The 7089-nt window shown below is 44.4% G+C and overlaps 1 long non-coding RNA gene across 1 annotated transcript in view; it reads left to right on the top strand.

Annotated features, from left to right (window-relative positions):
• The window catches only part of LOC119468220, a 3467-nt gene extending 575 nt beyond the window's left edge, over positions 1-2892 (top strand). Inside the window, exons 2-3 of the long non-coding RNA XR_005196864.1 lie at positions 950-1121; positions 2440-2892. This is a non-coding gene — a long non-coding RNA (uncharacterized LOC119468220). The remainder of the gene's footprint in view (positions 1-949; positions 1122-2439) is intronic.
• The last annotated feature ends 4197 nt before the right edge of the window (positions 2893-7089 follow it).

Raw genomic sequence — 7089 nt, 5'->3', positions numbered from 1 at the left:
GCAGGCTGGTGATGGTGGGTTGGTGGGAAGATGTGGCAGGCTGGTGACAGTGGGTTGATGGGAAGATGTGGCAGGCTGGTGACGGTGGGTTGGTGGGAAGGTGTGGCAGGCTGGTGACAGAGGGTTGATGGGAAGATGTGGCAGGCTGCCATATGTAAACTGCTGGTTCAGGGCCAACTCCTGCAGACAGGCTTCGGCTTGTGCTGTAACTCCTCCCTCCACCAGTTGTATTTTAAATGCAGCCAAGCTGGAGGAATGGAAGCTGTTATTGCTGTGCTTGGGGAACTGTAAACCACAAGGTTGGGGCTAGGTGCAGTGAGAGAGGTACCCAGGCTCCATCTCAGGTACTTAGACTCAGGCCCGGGCAAGTGCACAATGTGCACCTGACAATGACAGCATTTGCAGTCGAGATGCCACCTTCCTCACCGCAAGCACACCCTAGCCCTGGTCCTGTGGTCTAACATGCCTTACCTTGGTAGCTGTTTTTGTCACCTGTCTTCACCACACCTGGCTTATACATACTCTGAATAATTCCTAGCATGGATCCCGCATTTCTTATTCCAGTGTGATCTCAGTGCCCATCCTCTTCCTCAACCCCTTGGGGACTAGCAGGCTCAGGATATGCGCTTGACTCTGGAAGGTTTCTCCACAGCCCAGTGAGCACACAGACTCTCAGATAAAAATGTGCTTAGGAGACAATAAGTAGTTGTTCTGAGACTGAAAGCGGAGACCCTAGTGACAAGGCGTGGGGGAGCTTTCCTTAGGTGCTTTCATAAGACTATGAATTCAGGTGGGGAATGGTGACAGTGTTATTTGTGAAGACAGGCATTGCGGTAACCCTCCTAAAGAATTTGGGTTTTTTTCCCCCTCTTCGCTCAAACTTAATTGGTAATATTATAACTTTCAATTTAATCATTGACTTAAATGAGTTGTATATTTATCTCTGCAGGAGCCCGGCTGGGCTGCACGAAACATTGGTGGCAGCTGAGTGAGAGAGAAACTTACTAGAGTATTTGGGCTGGCAAGTGACACCCCTTCTGCTCCGAGATAAGATGGAGACTTTTTCAAGCTACATTTTAAAATCGTAAAACCCAGGACCTCCTGCTGGAGATGAGCGATAGGTGGGTCTGGAGCATCTGGGAGCTGTGAGAATTGCTGAGATGATTGCTGAAACCGAGATTATAAGTCATTAAGGGTTTGAAAGTTTTCTGCAGGTACACAATAGACTACTCAGTATCTTGGATTCTTGAGCTGGGGTCAGGTTAACTATTAAAAGAGGACAAAAGTCTTGCTAACAAAACCTGAAGTTTTAGAGCATACTCTGTTCCCGCTGCCTTGGCCATTCTTGCTTTAAGCCTTAGCCCTCTTTTCCTGGCTTTCAGAAGGTCCACTGTTGATTTAATTCCATGTGTAGATTAATGGCAGTTTCCTTCCTTGCAATATTAAATTAGCTGGCTCGTCTTCCACCATGAGAGTGGGTATTCCTCACTGCAGTATCCTCTGTAATAAAAAAAGACACAGCCATAGGGTATGTGGGGACTGACAACTGATGTATTTCTTCTCCAACTGGTGACTCCTTTTGCTAGAACTAAGCACCAGTCTTGCATGGGAGACTCTTGCTCCCTTTCTTTCTCAGACAGAACAGATTGCATTTTTCATTGCCATAACCTTTATGTGCCTAAAATCTTCTTTTATAGGCAACTCCTTTCAGTATCTTTGATCTAAAGGATGCAATCACATTTTCCTTGAAGATATGAATCATCTAGAAAAACACAGAGGAAGAGAAAACACTGTTAAATAACTCCTCGAAACAAATTTAAAACCTACATAATAATTGTTTTGGATTATTCCATAATTCTCCCTCTCCTATTTTCCACTCTCATCTGGTCTTTGAATGGGAGGATTTGGAGCCATAAAGGGTCTGAGCATTATCTAGGCTGTCCACTCTGAGTCTCAGATGAGACACTTCCTTCACAAAGGGAAACTTTTCTTACAGTTAAATTGGTATAGAGTAACTTTTTCAGGATTAGAGGATTTAAGTTTGTTGTTTGTTTTTTAAACCAGAAGAGGCTGGGTGCAGTGGCTCACACCTGTAATATCAGCACTTTAGGAGGCAGAGGTGGGCGGATCCTTGAGGTCAGGAGTTTGAGACCAGCCTGACCAAGATGGTGAAACCCCATCTCTACTCTAAATGCAAAAATTAGCCCAGCGTGGTGGTGCACACCTGTAGTCCAAACTACTAGGGAGACTGAGGCAGGAGAATTGCTTGAACCTGGAAGGTGGAGGTTGCAGTGAGCCAAAATCTTGCCTCTGCACTCCAGCCTGGGCGACAGAGCGAGACTCCATCTCAGAAACAAAAACAAAAACAAAAACAGAATAAATCCTAGCAATCTTTTAATCAAATGTCCACCATGGTAGTCCGGATTCCTTGTGTTGCAGGTGTCAGCAACTCTGCCCAAGAACAAGAGGGACCTATGGAGGGGATGGAGGGGGGCCCCGGGACTGAAGGGCGGGCTCCTGGGACAAGCAGCTCCAGGATCGTGGGAGCCAGTACTGGAGCAGAGGCTCTGCTGACAGAAGTTGCCTATGGCCCCTCTTGGCAACTGTGGAAGCTTACTCACCTGAGATCGCCAGGGCTGCTGATACCTTTAGGGTTGCAACTTTGCAGCTAAAAAAATAAAATGAAATGAAATAAAATGAAATAAAATAAAATACATTTCTGGGGAAAGGATGCTCACCTTGGGTCATGGGCTCAACCCAGCATAGGGACGCTAGTAGAGGAACTAGGGGTGTGCTGCAAAACACCAGCCAGGGCATTCCCTTCTTCCAGATGAGAAACTGGTGTCCTAACTCATCCAAGTGACTGTCCCTCAGGGGAGCGGTAGAGTCATCTTCACACCTCCTGATGCCCCAGGTGAGGCCATTTGCCCCACCAGGCAGGGTGCTTCATCCTCTACATGCCAAAAGCCTCCCCGTCACTCTTTCTCTTAGAAGGAATGAGCTCAGAGTGAAACAGTGAAGCCATGACCCAGCTGGAACCTCAATTAACCAGAAATCTGTTTTTCATTCAACTTTGGAGGAAAATAGAAGAAAGTCTCTGGTTTATTCCATGATCTTACTTTTGGGGTGTATTTCAGGGGGCATATATATATGGCTTAATCTCCTGCTGTTTTCAAATATCTTTTTTATGCTTTTAAAAATTGTGATAAAATATATACAATGTATAGAAACTCTATACCCACTGAATAATAACTTCCCATTCCCTCTCCCCCAGCCCCTAGCAACCACTAATCTTTCTGTCTGTATGAATTTGCTTATTCCAGGTAGCTTCTATAAGTGGAATCGTACAATGTTTTTTATTTTGTGTCTGGCTTATTTCACTTAGTATAGTATTTTCCAGGTTCATCGATGTTGTGGCAGGCATCAGAATTTAATTATTTTTTATGGGTGAATAATGTTCCATTGTGTGGATATGCTATATTTTGTTTATCCATTTATGTGTTGATATGCACTTGAGTTATTTTCACATTTTGGCTATTATGAATAATGCAGCTATGAACATTGATGTGTACCAAGTGCCTTTTGTCACTGCTAAGTATTCATCTTCATAAAAATGATACTAAGGTATCCCCACTGACCATACAAAAAAAAAAATTAAGTTTCCCATCAAATGGAGGCTTTGTGGGATCATGGAGATAGCATGGGCTCCAGAATCCTACAGACCATTCATTAATGCTGGGTGTATCATTTCCTAGTTTGTGACATTGGGCAAATTATCTCACCTCTCTGGGCTTTCATTTCTTCATCTAACAAATGGCTGACAGAAAAGGCTAAAGTTGACATTTCTGAGCTGCTTTGAAAATTTGCTGCTTCCCAGCTGGGCATAGTGGCTTATGTCTGTAATCCTAGCATTTTAGGAGGCCCAGGCAAGTAGCTCACATGAGGTCAGGAGTTCAAGACCAGCCCGGCCAATATGGTGAAACCCCATCTCTACTAAAAATACAAAAATAGTTGGGCGTGGTGGTACAAGCCTGTAATCCCAGCTACTTAGGAGGCTGAGGCAGGAGAATGGCTTGAACTCAGGAGGTGGAGATTGCAGTGAGCCCAGATCATGCCACTGAACTCCAGCGTGGACAATAGAGCGAGACTCTGTTTCAAAAAAAAAAAACAACTTTTTTTTTTGGTGCTTCCCAAATTCACTTAGTAATCAAAAGCACTTTGTGAGGCTTTAGAAGAACAGGTACCCGAGCCCCGCTCCACAATTCCTGACTTAGAATACGTAGGAGTGAAGCCTGGAAATCTGCATCCTTACCAAAATCTTCAGGAGATGCGGACGAGGCCAGTTTAAAACTCATCACTGAAATGAAGCTTAGGAAGCCAAGTGCACACTCAGAAGCTGCCTCACAGATGGAGCTTGATAAATGCTGGTTCTTCCCTCTTGCCTTTCTTTATACTTTACATATGAAGAAAGAGCAGAGGACAGTTGCATTTTGAGGAGCACTTGCAGCAATGACTATGTCGTGTCACAACAACAAAAATTCTAATAATGGATTGCTTTCCACTCTGAGCAACTCATCATTGGTAAATAGCGTTGGCAGTTAAGGTTACAAAACCAGTCACTTCATTCATTTGCAGTTTTGATTATGCATTTGGGCATGACTGCACTGTGCGCAATATACATCTGCCAATGGGGATGGTGGGGTGAATGGAGGCTGGCAGAAGGCACTCTGCTATGTTATGTAGAAGAGAGAACTCCTTGGAGATCACTGTGCAAATGTGAGACTTCAACGCAGAGAAGGAACCAGTGAATTTCTATCAAACAAGCCAGGTTGATATTCTTTTCTTCTTTTTCTGGGGTCCTTTCAAATTATAAAAGGAGTGGACAAAGGGAATGTTGTAGATGTAATTTGTTCCAGGCTCGAATAAAGCGTGTTTGTGTCTTATGAAATTTTATGAGAAAAATGTAATTCAAATTGGCCTGGAGATGAGAGCTGTCAAGTAGATTGAAAGCTGGATTATAAACCAAGACTAATGAGAGCCTGCTCTGAACACAGACTTAGGGATGAAGTCCAAGAGAATCTCTGCAAGGTCTTACAGGGGAGGTAAACAGCCCATTAATTAAGGTAGCAGATGGCAGTAAATTGGGAGATGTTTCAGATTCCAAGGACAGAAAAAGAAATGAAAGCATGGGATCTGTATTGGGTAGTTAGAAACCCCAGCACGAAGTCAATGACAGGAAAGTAATAAGAGCTGCAGGTAGTCTTGGAAGCGAGCAGTATTTGGAATACCAAGGGCTTAGAAAAAGACTAGAAATGTTAGTGGAATGGCTGAGAAACTACTGGAGAAAGTGGCTCACTTTGCTGCAAGGCAAAGTTTTAGGGACCCAGAGGGCCGGCTTGGGCATGCAAACTCAAGCTGAAAGAAACAATTTTTGGGTGGGTATAGTCTTAAGATCCCTTCCAGTGTGTATTTGCAGATGAAGAAGCTGCCTGAGTAGAAGGGACTCAACTGGATGTAAACTGAAGAAATAAATTAGCACAGGAGGAAAAAAGCAGGTGAGCTGAGATCATCAGTATGATTTGGCTACAGGTGGAAGGCAGAGTGATGAGGTGGATAGAACGTGGGCTTTGGATCTCAGAGTTTTGGCCATCACTGCATCTTCCAGTTGACTAGGGGGGTTGACTTACTGAGCCTCAGTTTCCCCACCTCCTATAAAATAAGGACAAGATTTCTTACCTTTTATAAATATTATAAATTTGGATGAGATCTGTGTAGATTACCGAGACATGGTAAGTTTTGAACACATGCAGACTTGTCCTTTGTACCTGTGTAACGAACGTTATCAGCACATACTTGTGGGAGGGGAAATTATGGGATATTTGTGGGAGGGGAAGGTGTGGGACACTTGTGGGAACTTTGGGCAGCACCTATACAAGTGTCCCCATTTCTTTCTTTCTCTCTTTCTTTCTCTCTCTCTCTTTTCTTTCTTTCCTTTCGTTCTTTCTTTCTTTCCTTGCTTGCTTGCTTGCTTGAGTTTAGCTCTTGTTACCCAGGCTGGAGTGCAGTTGTGAGATCTCAGCTCACTGCAACCTCCAGCTCCTGGGTTCAAGCGATTGTCCTGTCTCGACCTCCCGAGTAGCTGAGATTATGGGAGTCTGCCACTATGCCCGGCTAATTTTTTGTATTTTTAGGAGAGATGGGGTTTCACCATGTTGACCAGGCTGGTCTTGAACTCCTGACCTCAGGTGATCTACTTGCCTTGGCCTCCCAAAGTGCTGGGATTCCAGGCATGAGCCACCGTGCCTGGCCAACTGTCCCCATGTCTTGGTTCTCATTTCCTGCACAAAGAAGTCAGCTGTACCCTGTTGTTATTGCAGTGGGGTTACATTCAACTCAGGGGTTGGAGTGTAAAGCCATCACATGAAGTGAGAATCACATATGGTCAAAATTATCCTTAAAAATCCCTAAAATCACCCAGAAAATACAGTACTGTGCAGTCTCTCAAAAAGTTTTTTTCAGCCAGCTTTTCCTCCAGTGTTGGAACTGATCATGGTTTCATGGTTTTTTGTTTTGTTTTTTTTCTTTTAAGTGGAGCACTAGGTGAAGTAATTGGCTACATTTATGGGTCATGCTATATGAAAGTGCTCATTATTATTATTATTATTATTATTATTATTATTATTATTTTTGAGACGGAGTTTCGCTCTTGTTACCCAGGCTGGAGTGCAATGGCATGATCTCGGCTCACCGCAACCTCCGCCTCCTGGGTTCAGGCAATTCTCCTGCCTCAGCCTCCTGAGTAGCTGGGATTACAGGCACGTGCCACCATGCCCAGCTAATTTTTTGTATTTTTAGTAGAGACGGGGTTTCACCATGTTGACCAGGATGGTCTCGATCTCTTGACCTCGTGATCCACCCGCCTCGGCCTCCCAAAGTGCTGGGATTACAGGCTTGAGCCACCGCGCCCGGCCCCTATTATTATTATTTTTGAGACGGAGTCTTGCTCTGTCGCCTAGGCTGATGTGCAGTCGTGCAATCCCCACTCACTGTAACCTCTGCCTCCTGGGTTTAAGTGATTCTCATGCCTCA

Source organism: Cebus imitator, unplaced genomic scaffold (genome assembly GCF_001604975.1).
Source record: "Cebus imitator isolate Cc_AM_T3 unplaced genomic scaffold, Cebus_imitator-1.0 Scaffold396, whole genome shotgun sequence".
Taxonomy (NCBI): Eukaryota; Metazoa; Chordata; class Mammalia; order Primates; family Cebidae; genus Cebus; species Cebus imitator.
Note: the sequence above shows the minus strand (reverse complement) of the source record. Positions and strands in the feature narration are given on the sequence as shown.